Below are 16,062 nucleotides of genomic sequence, written 5' to 3'. Positions count from 1 at the left end.
GTGGAACCCCTGTGAGCGAGTGTGGTCAGGATCTGCAGGCCAACAGGAAGCGTGAGAAGCGGCTTTGTAGGGAACCCCCTTGGATTCTGAGCATCCCCTGTTTGATTATCTGCACTGCTCGTTCTGCCTGGCCGTTTGAGGCCGGCTTGAATGGTGCCGTTCTGACATGGTTAATTCCATTGCCTGCCATGAAGTCCTGGAATTCAGTGCTTGTGAAGCACAGGCCATTGTCGCTGACCAAGATATCCGGTAGACCGAGGGCGGCGAACATTGCCCGTAGACTTTTTACTGTGGCAGAGGATGTGCTTGAATTTAAAATGTCACACTCGATCCATTTGGAGTAGGCGTCTACTACAACCAAAAACATTTTTCCCATGAAAGGACCTGCGTAGTCCACATGGATGCGTGACCAAGGCTTGGCGGGCCAGGACCAGGGGCTAAGGGGGGCTTCCCTGGGTGTATTGCCCAGCTGGGCACACGTGTTGCACCTGCGAACACAAAGTTCCAGATCTGCGTCTATCTCTGGCCACCAAACGTGTGGCCTTCATCATGACAATGCCCGGGTACTCATTGTGGAGTTCTCTGATGAACACCTCTCTGCCCATCTGGGGCATGACTACGCGGTTTCCCCACAGTAGGCAATCGGCCTGAATCAAAAGTTCATCCCTGCGCCTGTGAAATGGTTTAAATTCCTCAGTTTAAATTCAGGACACATTTCTTGATTAAAGACAATAGCGGGTCTCTATTTGTCCAGACTTTGACCTGACAGGCTGTCATGGGTGAGCCTTCACTTCTGAAAGCTTCAAGAGCCATGACCATCTCAGCAGCATGCTCGGTAGCCCCCTCAGTGGTGGCTAGTGGGAGCCTGCTGAGTGCATCGGCTCAGTTTTCGGTGCCCGGTCTGTGCCGAATTGTATAGTCATAGGCGGCTAATGTGAGTGCCCATCTCTGTATGCGGGCTGATGCATTTGCATTTATGGCCTTGTTGTCAGCCAAAAGGGACGTTAGGGGTTTGTGATCTGTCTCCAGCTCAAATTTCCTGCCAAACAGGTACTGGTGCATTTTCTTTACCCCATATACACATGCAAGCGCCTCCTTTTCTACCATCCCGTAGCCCCTTTCTGCCTGGGACAGACTTCTGGAGGCATAAGCTACCGGCTGTAACTGACCCTTGCCATTGACATGCTGCAACACACAGCCAACACCATAGGACGATGCATCTCATGTCAACAAAAGTTTCTTACATGGGCCATATAGCGTTAACAGATTGTTGGAATATAACAAATTGCGAGCTCTATTAAAAGCCCTTTCCTGGCTGACCCCTCAGACCCATTCGCGACCTTTGCGTTGGAGCACGTGTAGCGGCTCTAGCAGCGTGCTCAATTTGGGAAGAAATTCACCAAAATAGTTCAGGAGCCCCAAGAACGAATGCAGCTCCGTCGTGTTACGGGGTCTGAGTGCTCTCTGGATCGCTTCCGTCTTGGATGCAGTAGGTCTGATCCCGTCTGCTGCTATCCTCATCCCCAGGAACTCTGGAGCTAGGAAGACGTACTTCACCTTTTTCAGTCGCAGCCCTACCCGGTCCAGTCTGCGTAGCACCTCCTCCAGGTTGTGGAGGTGTTCTTCAGTATCGCAACCCGTGATGAGGATGTCGTCCTGAAAAACCACCGTCCCTGGAATCGACTTGAGGAGGCTTTCCATATTTCGTTGGAAATTCACGGCCGAGCGAATCCCGAACGGACATCTGTTGTACTCAAACAACCCCTTGTGTGTCGTGATGGTAGTCAGCTTCTTTGACTCACTCGCCAGGTCCTGGATCATATAAGCTGAGGTCAGGTCCAATTTTGAAAAAAGTTTGCCACCGGATAGCGTCGCAAAGAGGTCCTCCACTCTCGGTAGCGGGTACTGGTCTTGGAGTGACACCCGATTAATGGTGGCCTTGTAATCACCACATATCCTGACCGACCCATCCGCCTTGAGCACCGGCACAATCGGGCTCGCCCAGTCACTGAAGTCGACTGGCGAGATGATGCCTTCCCTCAGCAGGCGGTCCAATTCACCTTCTATCTTTTCCCGCATCACGTACGGCACCGCTCTGTTCTTGTGGTGTACTGGCCTGGTGTCTGGGTTTATGTGAACCACTACCTTGACCCCCATGAAAGTGCCAATGCAGGCTTGAAACAGTGAGTCAAATTTGTCCAGGATCTGTGAGCATGATACTCGCTCCACAGAGGAAATTGCATTGACATCGCCCCATTTCCAGTTCATGGCAGCAAGCCAACTCCTCCCCAGTAGTGCGGGATCGTCCCCCGGGACAATCCAGAGTGGCAACCTGTTTTCCGAATCTTTGTGGGTCACAACTGCAGTGGCGCTGCCTAGCACCGGAATGATCTCCTTTGTGTAAGTCCGTAGCTGTGCGTCAATCGGCGATAATTTTGGCCTCCAGGCCTTGGACGCCCACAACTTCTCGAACTGTTTGATACTGATCAGGGACTGGCTGGCCCCCCTGTATCTAGCTCCATTGATACTGGGATGCCATTGAGGAGCACTTTCATCATTATCGGTGGCGTCCTGGTGTATGAACTGTATACGTGCTCCACATGAACGCGCTGAACTTCAGCTTCCAGCGATTTCCCTCAATGTTCACTTCTGCAATTTCTGCGGGTATTTTGCTCATCTCTGCAAACTCCGGCTGACTGTGTGCCTCCATACCTCCAACATGAGCTGTTGTTGGAAACAAAAGGTCCCTTGCCAGTCGATCGTCTCTGACTGTCTCTATGACTGTCCTTAAGTACGCCATTAACAGGTGTTGATGGCCCCATTACTGGCCGCATTGTCCCTTGCAATGGCGTGAATCAACGTTCAGCTAGCCATTGTCTCTGTCGAACTCCCCCTCTGGGCTCGACTACATGTTGGGGCATGCCCAATTGCCCTTGTCTGCCTGGAGAACTGTGTGCTGGTTTAACAATGTTGATTCTCTGTCCGAACCATTCCTTAACACAGTACCTCTCATCTGTTCTGCTAGTGGCCATGCTCACGTGGTTTAAATCCCAGTTTCTCGTCGTCATTGATATGTCCTTACTATACAGTATAAATGCACACGAGGCCCATGCTTGAGAGAAGGTCAGTCTGTGCACTGTCCTTTATTCCATAGCACTCAAGTGATGAAGGTGGGTGGAGCTTCCCTACCTTTATACCTGAAGGTCCAGGTTAGGAGTGTCTCCCAAAAGTTCACCACCTAGTGGTCATTTTGTTCTCACAGTATACAACTTGTCAGTTTATACATGGGTTACAATGTTGGTTGAATACATGACCAGTCCCTTCTCATTACACATCACCCAGTCTAGGATGGCCAGCTCTCTAGTTGGTTCCTCGACATATTGGTCTAGAAAACCATCCCAATATACTCCACCGCATTGTTACCAGTTTGGTTAGCCCAATCAATATGTAGATTAAAGTCGTGCATGATAACTGCTGTACCTTTATTGCACACATTCTTATTCTTTTTGATGCTGTCCCCACCCTCACTACTACTGTTTGTTGGTCTGTACACAACTCCCACGAGCGTTTTCTGCCCTTTGGAATTCCGCAGCTCCACCCATACCGATTCCACATCATCCAGGCTAATGTCCCTCCTTACTATTGCATTAATTTCCTCTTTAACCAGCAACGCCACCCACCTCCTTTTCCTTTCTGTCTATCCTTCCTAAATGCTGAATACCCTTGGATATTGAGTTTCCAGCCTTGGTCACCCTGGAGCCATGTCTCCGTGATGCCAATTATATCATACCCGTTAACTGCTATCTGCGCAGTTAATTCGTCAACCTTATTCCGAATACTCCTCGCATTGAGGCACAGAGCCTTCAGGCTTGTCTTTTTAACACACTTTGCCCCTTTAGAATTTTGCTGTAATGTGGCCCTTTTTGTTTTTTGCCTTAGGTTTCTCTGCCCTCCACTTTTACTATTCTCCTTTCTATCTTTTGCTTCTGACTCCATTTTATTTCCCTCTGTCTCCCTGCATAGGTTCCCATCCCCCTGCCACATTAATTTAACTCCTCCCCAACAGCACTAGCAAACACTCCCCCTAGGACATTGGTTCCAGTCCTGCCTAGGTGCAGACTGTCCGGTTTGTACTGGTCCCAGCTCCCCCAGAACCGGTTCCAATGTCCCAGAAATTTGAATCCCTCCCTTCTGCACCACTGCTCAAGCCACGTATTCATCTGAGCTATCCTGCGATTCCTACTCTGACCAGCACGTGGCACTGGTAGCAATCCTGAGATTACTACTTTTGAGGTCCTACTTTTTAATTTAACTCCTAGCTCCCTAAATTCGTCTCGTAGGACCTCATCCCGTTTTTTACCTATATTGTTGGTACCATGACAACTGGCTGTTCACCCTCCCTTTTCAGAATGTCCTGCAACCGCTCCGAGACATCCTTGACCCTTGTACCAGGGAGACAACATACCATCCTGGAGTCTCGGCTGCTGCCGCAGAAACGCCTATCTATTCCCCTTACAATTGAATCCCCTATCACTATCGCTCTCCCACTCTTTTTCCTGCCCTCCTGTGCAACAGAGCCAGCCACTGTGCCATGAACTTGGCTGCTGCTGCTCCCCCCTGATGTGTCAGCCGCCTCAACAGTACTCAAAGCGGTGTATCTGTTTTGCAATGGGATGACCGCAGGGGATCCCTGCACTACCTTCCTTGCACTACTCTTCCTGTTGGTCTTCCATTCCCGATCTGGCTGTGGACCCTTCACCCGCGGTAAGACCAACTCACTAAATGTGCTATTCACATCATTCTCAGCATCGTGCATGCTCCAGAGTGAATCCACCCGCAGCTCCAGTTCCGCAATGCGGTTCGTCAGGAGCTGGAGGCGGATACACTTCCCGCACACGTAGTCATCAGAGACATCAGAGGCGCCCCTGATTTCCCACATAGTACAGGAGGAGCATAACATGTGTCTGAGCTCTCCTGCCATGACTTAACCCTTAGATACACTTAAATTGGCAACAACAATGCTAAATGTTACTTACTGATATAGAAAAGAAAAAGAAAAACTATTTACCAATCACCAGCCAATCACTTACCCCCTTGGCTGTGACGTCACCTTTCGATTTCTTTCTACTTCTTTTTTGCCTCCCCTGTAGCTGCACCGGCTAGGCCTTTGTAGGCTGCTGCTGCTCCGACCCCAGAACTCCCGCCTCTCCTGGACTATCAAATTTGCCACTGATGAAGCGAGTGCTCGATTTTGCTGCTCTGGCTGGCCTCCCACAGGTGCATCATCATCATCATAAGCAGTCGCTTGGAATCGAGGATGACTTGCTTCCACTCTTAGAATGAGTCCTTAGGTGGCTGAACAGTCCAATACGAGAGCCGCAGTCCCTGCCACAGTTGGGACAGATAGTTGGTGAGGGAAGGGGAGGGTGGGACAGGTTTGCCGCATGCTCTTTCCGCTGCCTGCGCTTGTTTTCTGCATGCTCTCGCGACGAGACTCGAGGTGCTCAGCGCCCTCCCAGATGCATTTCCTCCACTTAGGGCGGTCTTTGACCAGTGATTCCCAGGTGTCAGTGGGGATGTTGCGCTTTATCAGGGAGGCTTTGAGGGTGTCCTTGTAACGTTTCCTCTGCCCATCTTTTGCTCGTTTGCCGTGAAGGAGCTCCAAGTAGAGCGCTTGCTTTGGGAGTCTCGTGTCTGGCATGCGAAATATGTGGCCTGCCCAGTGGAGCTGATCGAGTGTGGTCAGTGCTTCAATGCTGGGGATGTTGGCCTGATCAAGGACTCTAATGTTGGTGCGTCTGTCCTCCCAGGGACTTTGTAGGATCTTGCGGAGACATCGTTGGTGGTATTTCTCCAGCGACTTGAGGTGTCTACTGTACATGGTCCATGTTTCTGAGCCATACAGGAGGGCAGGTATCACTACAGCCCTGTAGACCATGAGCTTGGTGACAGTTTTGAGGGCCTAGTCTTCAAACACTCTTTTCCTCAGACAGCCGAAGGTGTTGGATCTCGTCGTCAATGCCTCTTCTTGTTGATAGGAGGCTCCCGAGATGGGGGAAGCGGTCCACGTTGTCCAGGGCCGCGCCGTGGATCTTGATGACTAGGGGGCAGTGCTGTGCGGCGAGGACAGGCTGATGGAGCACCTTTGTCTTACGGATGTTTAGCGTAAGGCCCATGCTTTCTGTAAATACGTTGACTATGTCCTGGAGTTTAGCCTCTGTATGTGTGCAGACGCAGGCGTCGTCCACGTACTGTAGCTCGCCCTGCGCCAGTCCATCCTCCCTCAGGCCTTCGTTCCTACAAACTGGCTGCTTGGAGACAAGGGCTAACCACTAAAGACGTGGCTCATGACACCCTTGAGGAGACCAAGTGCTGAGGCCGAGGAGAGGTATAATGAAAGCCACATGTCCACCAGTTGTGTCCTAGAGCAGACAATATGCATGCTGAAAATGCACTTCAGATGCCTTGACAGATGTGAGGGAGAAGGGAATGGAAGGTTATGCTTAGATGAGGAAAGACAGGAGGCGGATCAAGGAGAGCTTAAACGCCGGTATGGACTGGTTGGGCTGAATGGCCTCTTTCTGTGCCGTATATCCGATGTAATCTACTGCACCTGAGCAATTGAACAAGTAAAGTGTAATTTCTGCAAACGGTACAACTCCTGGTTTAATGTGTATGCAATGGAGACAGAAGTTTCTAGAAACTATCTGAAGCAGCCATTCCTACAACACTGCTAAGGGTTTACATGGCAGAGTGAGCCCGATCATCTCCAGCCATCAATCCGTTCAGCTGAAGTTACCACCAGGCGTTCATAGCTATGAAGCAATCACTGCTAGTTCATTGAGAAATAGTCCACAGATTCACCAGAAAGTTTTACATCCAAGATGTATTGCGTAGATATTCTGGGGCGCAGACATACAGTCTGGTGCTTTTACTCATGCAACACAATGGAAAACCAGGCCTAAAAGGGAAGACAAAGAGTTAAAGAAGGAAAGATTTGCATTTATATAGTGCCTTTCACAACCAAAGTGCTTCACAGCCAATGAAATACTTTTGGAGTGTAGTCACTGTCGTAATGTAGGAAACACGGCAACCAATTTGTGCACAGCAAGCTCCCGTAACCAGCAATGTGATAATGACCAGATAATCTGTTTTAGTGATGTTGATTGAGGGATAAATATTAGCCAGGACACCGGGGATAACTCCCTTACTCTTCTTCAAAATAGTGTCATGGGATATTCTATTAGATTTTATAGACTCAAGCGAAACATGGAAGAGGTCTGAATCTATCTACCGTTCCTCCCTAGCATGCAATTTATGAGGACATGCCCAAGTGTTGTTTTATCTGTCAATCAAATGAAGACTTTATTTACAGTAATAGGCCTTTGGTGGCTCAGTCAATGCTTGGTAAATGATATATTGCTAGATCGATTGAGTGTAAGTTAGAAGGGGCCTTGCTAAAACTGGTCAGACTGCAGCTTCAGTATTAAGTTCGGGTTTGGTTGTGGAGGCAGACATTTGTGAGAAGAAGGATGAGGAAAAAAGTGAAGAATCCAATCTGAGGGCTAGCCAGCTAACAACACACCACAGGCTGAGAGCAGCTATCAACAGGGCTGCAATGTCTGCACATCGTGCTGATTTAAAGATGCTCCCTTAATGACTCTTCCTCTGTTTGTATTTGATGGAAGTTTCACAAGAGGATGTGTGTATCAAATAAATCAGGCTGCACGATGCCATTAAAGCCAATATCCTTTCTCGCATTCTTCCATCAGTCTGCTACACAATAAACTGTGTGAGAAAAAAACATCAAAACTAATGTATGCGGCAAATTAAGATGAAATATATTTCTTCACATAATATTTACTTTGAACAGAAGCTTCCATTACAGGTTTTGTAAATGAGAGTTCTAAGGGAACTGAGAGCTCACTTGTCCTTTGATAACACTCTTAAAGAGAGAAAGACTTGCATTTATAAAGAACATTTCACAACCCTAGGACATCCCAAAGTATTTTGAAGTATATTAACTGTTCCAACGTCTCATTTGAATGGCGGCACTTCCAACAGTGCAGCACTCCCTCAGTACTGCACTGAAGTGATAGCCTGGATTATATTCTCAAGTCTCTGGTTTGGAACCTAAATTATCAGACTGCTTGTCCGACATCCAGTACTGGATGAGCAGAAAATGTCTCCAATTAACTATTGGGAAGATCGAAGCCATTGTCTTTGATCCCCGCCACAAACTCCGTTCCCTACCCACTCCCTAGCATTTGTCTGAGGCTAAACCAGACTGTTTGCAACCTAAGTATCATATTTGACCCTGAAATGAGCTTCCAGCCACATATCCACGGCATAACTAAAACCGCCTATTTACACCTCCGTAACATTGCCCTTCTCCACCCTTGCCTCAGCTCATCTGCTGCTGAAACCCTCATCCATGCCTTTGTTACTTCTAGACTTGACTACTCCAACGCACTCCTGGCTGACCTCCCACATTTTCCCCTACGATAACTTGAGGTTGTCCAAAACTCGGCAGCCCATGTCCTAACTAGCACCAAGTACCATTCACCCACCATTCACCCACCACCCCTGTGCTCGCTAACCACATTGGCTCCCGGTTAAGCAATGCCTCAATTTCAAAATGTTCATCCTTGTTTACAAATCCCTCCATGGCCTCGCCCCTCCCTATCTCTGTAATTTCCTTCAACCTCACAACTCCGAGCCCCGTGAAGTCTGCACTCCTCTAATTCTGCCCTCTTGTGCATCCCTGATTATAACTGCTCAACCATTGGTGGCCGTGCCTTCAGCTGCCTAAGACCCCAAGCTCTGGAACTCCCTCCCTAAACCTCTCCATCTCTCTACCTCTCTTTCTTCCTTCAAGACGCTTCTTACAATATACATGTCTATAAATGATTTGGATGAGGGAACCAAATGTAATATTTCCAAGTTTGCTGACAACACAAAGCTAGGTGGGATTGTGAGTTGTGAGGAGGATGCAAAGATGCTGCAAGGCGATTTAGATAGGTTGAGTGAGTGGGCAAATACATGGCAGATGCAGTATAACGTGGATAAATGTGAAGTTATCCACTTTGGTAGGAAAAACATAAGGAAAAAGTATTACTTAAATGGTGACGGCTTGGGAAGTGTCGATGTGCAGAGAGACCTGGGTGTCCTTGTACACCAGTCATTAAAAGCAAACATGCAGGTGCAGCAAGCAGTTAGGAAGGCAAATGGTATGTTGGCCTACATTGCCAGAGGATTTGAGTACAGGAGCAAGGATGTCTTACTACAGTTATATAGGGCCTTGGTGAGACCGCACCTGGAGTATTGTGTGCAGTTTTGGTCTCCTTATCTAAGAAAGGATATATTTGCCATAGAGGGAGTGCAGCGAAGGTTCACCAGACTGATTCCTGGGATGGCAGGACTGTCGTACGAGGAGAGATTGGGTGGACTAGGCCTGTATTCACTAAAGTTTAGAAGAATGAGAGAGGATCTCATTGAAACGTATAAAATTCTGACTGGGTTGGATAGACTGGATGTGGGGAGGATGTTTCCCCTGGCTGGGAAGTCTAGAACAAGGGGTCACAGTCTCAGGTTACGGGGTAGGAAATTTAGGACCGAGATGAGGAGAAACTTTTTCACTCAGAGGGTGGTGAACCTGTGGAATTCTCTACCACAGAAGGCTGGTCACTGAATATACTTAAGAGGGAGATAGATAGATTTCTAGAAACAAAAGGCATCAAGGGGTATGGGGAAAAAGCAGGAATATGGTGTTGAGATAGAGGATCAGCCACGATCATATTGAGTGGCGGTGCAGACTTGAATGGCCTATTACTGCTCCTATTTTCTATGTTTTCTATGTTTCTATGTTAAAACTCTTTGATCAAGCTTTTGGTCATCTGCCATCTTTATGTGTCTCGGTGTCAAATTTATCTATTTTGTCTTATAACACTGTGAAGCGCCTTGGGACGTTTTACTATGTTAAGGGCGCTATATAAATACAAGTTGTTGTTGTTGTTGTTGTTGTTGTTGAACCCATAACTTTCTGACTCAGAGGCAAGAGTACTAGCAACTGAGCCATGGCATTTATTACAATACTGGACGAATTTAGCACTGTGGTGATTGGTCTCTACAACCATGCTTATTTCTGTGGACCATTTTCTGATCCTGTGGCAACAGTGGGAGCCTTCTCTCAGACTGTGCATATTGGGAAATCCTGCATGCACCCCTGACATTTCTGGATGTGTGGTCAGCGGCCAGGGAACCACCAGTACAGGGATTCAGAAAACCACCCTCCTCGTTCCCTCTCTGCCCACTCAAACCCTGCAGTTTCCATTTTGTCCATTGGGAGGGCATATCAGGAATACAGGCACATGCACCCCAAGATGTTCCGGCTGTTCATTTTATTGGCTGATAAATTGGAAGGAAGTGCCCCTGAATTCCTGATGTGTGCTCCAGGCAGGAGAAAGCCAGTGCTAGGAAGGTGATTTGCCTCAAACAACCCCTATATTCTCTCCTTCCTACTCACATTTCAACATCCAATTGCCAGTGACTGTCATTCTAACAAACACCATCGATTCAGGTCTGTTTCTCAATTCTACCATCAATGGACAATTCTGGTTCCTACTCAAATCACATTGCTTAGCTCAAACCTCATTTGCAATGGCTTTTGTGGTTCAAATTCACAATTCAACTTTTCCAAATTCACATATGTACATTCATTCCTTTTCCTCATCTCAAAACCAATTCATAACATCGATGGTCATTGAAATGTGAATCTAAAGGTGTCACCTGTGGCTCAGTTGGTCACGCTCCCACTTCTGATGGGTTCAAGTCCCACTCCAGAAACTTCAGCACAAAGTCTAGGCTGAAACCCCAGTGCAGTGTTGAGGTAGAGCTGTACAGTTGGAGGTGCCGCCTTTTGGGTAAGACTTTAAACTGAGGCTTCATCTGCTCTTTCACGCTTAAAAGATCCCATGATAGTATTCGAAGAAGAGCAGTGGAGCTCTCCGTGATGTCCTTGCCAAAATGTATCCCTCAATCATCATTACTAAAACAGATTATCTGGTTATTATCACATTGCTGTGCAAAAATTGGCTGCCGCATTTCCCTACATTACAACAGTGACTACACTTCAAAAGTACTTCATTGGCTGTAAAGCACTTTGGGACGTCCTGAGGTCATGAAAGGTGCTATATAAATGCAAGTTTATTTATTCATGATTTCAACTTCATTGGCCTTGCCTGCCATGGTCCAAAGTCCCATTCCAAAACCAATCTCAGATATTCAATCCAATTGCTGCATCTGTCAAAATCTAGATTCTGGTCGGGGATGGGATGGAGTTAGAACCAGATGAGTTACCTACATTGAAATGAATGAGAATGCACAGATTACATTGAATTGTAAATAAAAATTATGGTTTGAATTGGAACAGTGCATAGTTACTTACCCTGACTAGTGAAAGAAAGAAATGGATTGAAATATAAGCGTGAATTAAGAAAAGAGTCTAAAATGAAATCATAGCTGCTCATTGCAATTTGAAATTGGCAGTGACTACAAGAATAAAAATAGTCATTTGAGGAGAGAAACCAACTGCAATGTTAACTTAGACCTGTGTCAAATGAGATTTCAATGCTAGAATGAGCTTTAATGAAAAATAAAATTGGAGCTGTATTTGTGTTGAGACGTGGCAAATGATGTTAAATATAAATCGGGAATATAGAGATCACATTGAATTGTGGTTGGAATCAGAACAGTGCACAGGCAACAGTCTGGAGAAATGGATTGATCGCTAGGGTCGACTTAAGAAAAATCATGGGTTCAGTCAAAAGTGATGATTGGAATTTGAAATGAAAATTGGAAAAAGACTAAAAATACATGCTTGAAATGGGAGCAGAAAGACAATTGAAATATGAATGCAGACACTAAAATGTTTGACAATTGAGCGTTCAATTGAGTAATGTGACCGGAATGCGGTATCAAAGTAAGGTTTTGATTTTGATTGAGGAGTCCATGGTAAAAATCATTGAGCCTTGGGTAGAATGCGGAGAGAAATGTAACGATGGTGTGGAGTTGTGATTGAACAATGTGGCTTGTAATGAGCAGTTCTGATTCAACTTCAAATTAATCTCCGCCATTGTTTCTGATCCATTGTCGCTCTCTAGTGTTGAAGGGGCACTGAAAAAGACAGAGGGGAGGAGACATGATGAAAGTATGGCTGACACGTAGAAGAGCGGATTGAAGTTGAGTAAACACTGCTTATTTCAATTTGAAACGGTATTGGGGAAATTATATGAAGACACATCTTTGAAATGGAAAAAGTACTTGGAATATTAATTTGGACCATAAAAGCAATTGGCAGAGATTGTGCTCAGCAATGCGATATTGTCAAGGAAATTAGATTTGTCATAGATTAGTGACAAGTTTAAAATATCTCCTTTATTTTCTGGAAAGGCTGTGTCACATTCCTTGTCGTGTGCCATTTCCAAGGACAATGGATTGGTTCTAGAATCTAAGGTGGTAAATTTCACGGCATCCTAACCTTGGAGGGAAAACCTAAAGATCACACTGAATTGGGAATTCGCATAAGGATAGTGACTGAGACCCCCCCCCCCTCACACTCTTTTACAGAGAATTGGACTGGAAGTTGTGGCTGAATGAAGTACATGAGCATATAAGAAATAGGAGCAGGAGTAGGCCATTTGGCCCCTCGAGCCTGCTGCACCATTCAATAAGATCACGGCTGATCTGATCTTGGGCTCAGCTCCACTTCCCTGCCCGCTCCCCATAACCCTTGACTCCCTTATCATTCAAAAATCTGTCTATCTCCATCTTAAATATATTCAATGACCCAGCCTCCACAGCTTTCTGGGGTAGAGAATTCCAAAGATTCACGACGCTCTGAGAGAAGAAATTCCTCCTCAACTCCGTTTTAAATGGGCGACCTTTTGATATTAAATTAGAGCTGTTAATTCCAATTTAAAATAGCAATAGGAAAATACGATTGCATATTTCAAAAGCAAAAAGTAGTTGGAATGCAAATTTGTACCATGGAAGTTTTTGCAAATAAGTTTTGAAATGAAAAAGACGACTTTAATGACTGACCGAGATCTGAGTTTGATTTGGGCGTAGAATGGTTGCGAAATGGCAGTGATTCTGGGATGTGGGTGCAGTGTGTAGACATCAGGTTGAATTGTGAATGAAGAAGAACTTGCATTTACACAGCGCCTTACACAACCTCAGGATTTCCCAAAGCACTTTACAGCCAATGAAGTAAAGTGTAGTCACTATTGTAATGAAGGAAATCAGCACTAACCTGTGCACGGCAGGATCGCACGGACAGTAATGGGACGATGACCAGATAATCAGTTCCTTTGTGATGTTGGTTGAAGGATAAATATTTACAAGACTCAGAAAAACACCCCAGCTCTTCTATGAATTGTGACCGTGGATCTTTCTACCTGAGAGGGCAGACAGGCTTAATGTCTCAACTGAAAGTTGGCACCTCCAATAATGCTACATTCCCTCAGCACTGCACTGAAGCGCCTGTATGGATTATATGCTCAAGTCTCTGGAGCAGGACTTGAACCCACAACCTTCTGACTCAAAGGCAAGAGTGCTACCCACAGAGTCCAGGCTACCTGCCATCTGAGATTTGAATTCGAACAGTGCATGGTGTATGCCGATTCACATGGAATGAGGAAATCATTGGATGAATGATTTAAAGTTGAAGCAAAAGTGCTGGTTGTAATCTGGCCAGATAGAGGCTGTATTCGCTATGTAGTGATGCAGTTTTACATTTTGCCAATAGATGGCATATCCTCTGGATTCACCAGGTTACATTGTGTTCCATCAAGCCCAATATTCCCTTAAAGGGGCCGCGCAGCACCAAAAAAATTTCAGGAGACATTGATCAAGCCCATGGTACAGAAACAGACCATTTGGCCCAACTGGTCTATGCCGGCTTTTATGCTCCACATGAGCCTCCTCCCACCTCTCTTCATCTCATCCTATCAGCATATCCTTCTATTCCTTTCTCCGTCATGTGCTTATCTAGCTTCCCCTTAAATGCATCTATTCCAGTTGTCTCAACTGTTCCTCGTGGTAGTGAGCTCAACATTCTAACCACTCTCTGGATAAGAAGTTTCACCTGAATTCCCTATTGGATTTATTGCTGACTATCTTATATTTATGGCCTCTAATTTTGGTTTAACATAACTTCTCTACTTTTCAATTACATACCTCTAGAAATTAACCCCAGTGCTTAGTGTTTTTAATGGCCTTATTAACCTGTGCTGCTACTTTTGCTCCTCTACCCTATTTAAACTTTTATTATGGATGCGTTTATTTGTACTGCCAAAATGGCCACCTTGTCTCTGATTGGCTCTCCATTATCATATGACATATTGCTGATTGGTCCCCTTGGAAGAAAAGCCACACCCTGAGATTTCTCTGGAACTTGTAACTGGAACCGCCCAGCCCAAGTTTTCACTGACTTTGCAAACTGTAATTCGATCCATTTTGACTTCAGAAGCCACAGAGGATAGATCTCCCCAAAAGGCACCAAGTTCCAGCCTAAGTCCATTACCCCAGGGCAAGTGCATCCCTCCCCCAGCCAAAGTCCCTTACCCCAGCACAAGTGCAGGAATTTACCTCCGCCCCCCCCCTCCTCGCCAGCTATAGATGGGGCAGTATGTGTGGGTCACGGATTGTTAACAGGTTTATTGGGTACGAAGTGAATAGTGACAGTGTCATGACTTCTGGATTTCATCCACTCCAACAATGTCCCTTGTAACACTCACACCGAGCTTTCTCATAATTTGGGTGTGGGTGTAAAGTGGTTGGAAGAACATGATCCGTCTTCCCTGAGTTCCCTTTCTCCCCTCTCCCGATTCCCCTATCTCTACCCGCCTCGTGTCCCTTTCTATAACCCTCCATGTCCCACTCTCTCCCCCCCATGTCTCTCTCTCTCTTCCCCTTTCCCGTGTCTCTTTCTTTCTCCCACATCTACTCTCTCCTTCCTCCCTGTCCCTCTCTCTCCCCCCCTCCATGTCTCTCTCTCGCCGCTGCCCCTCCCCGCCACCCACAGGCTCTCTTCCCCCCCACCCCCCCCCGTCTCTCATCCATCCCCTGTGTCTCTTCCCACCGCCTGTTGCTTCTCTCACCTCCGCCCGCAGACTCTGAGGAACAACGCAGTCTGTCCATTGCGGGGTCCCATTTCCGGTTCCGGTTTCGGGCAGGAGGCATCGGGGGCGGACGCAGGTGCAGAAGGACAGAAAAAAGACAGTACAAATAGATTCTCCGTTTTATTATCCAAGCAGTATGTGGCCTCCTTATTCTTCCTACCAAAATGTACCACCTCACACCTATCTGTATTGAAATTCATTTGCCAATTACACGCCCATTCTGCAAGTTTATTAATATCTTCTTTTATTTTTTCACTTTTTTTTCAGTATTAACTACACCTCCCAACTCGGTGTCGTCCATAAATTTAGGAATTGTATTTCTAATTCCCGAGTCCAAATTGTTAATGTAAATTGCGAACAACAGTGGTCCCAGCACCAACCCCTGTGGAATACTATCTGCTATCTTTTGCCATTCTGACTACCTGCTCTTATGCCCTACATCTTTGCTTTCTGTTTTGTTATCCATTCTGCTACTTGTCCCCTGACTCTACATGCTCTGACCTTAGTCATGAGTCTACTATGTGGTTCCTTACCAAAGGCTTTTTGAAAATCCATTCCCGTTCCCTCATTCCTGTCTGTACATGCCATTTAGGAACCAGGCCAAGAAATCCTGAACCTTCCAAGGTAAATCTGGAAAAGGAAATATATGCCTGGAGCATTCATCAGGCAATATTTGTTCTTATTTTCCTTGTTGTATGGAACCCAGTTTGGAATATGTTGAATTGTTCCAATTAAGAAAAGAGTGAAGCCTTGTTGCATTATGCAACAGGCAAATTATTTGGTTTGATGTTTAAATAATGAGCGTTATTCCATGATTATCTAAAAATGTAGTTGCTACAATCTTTGGTCTGCTCTAGGTATTCTCTGGGGTACGGTGGTG

This window comes from Pristiophorus japonicus, chromosome 16 (genome assembly GCF_044704955.1).
Source record: "Pristiophorus japonicus isolate sPriJap1 chromosome 16, sPriJap1.hap1, whole genome shotgun sequence".
NCBI lineage: Eukaryota > Metazoa > Chordata > Chondrichthyes > Pristiophoridae > Pristiophorus > Pristiophorus japonicus.
Note: the sequence above shows the minus strand (reverse complement) of the source record.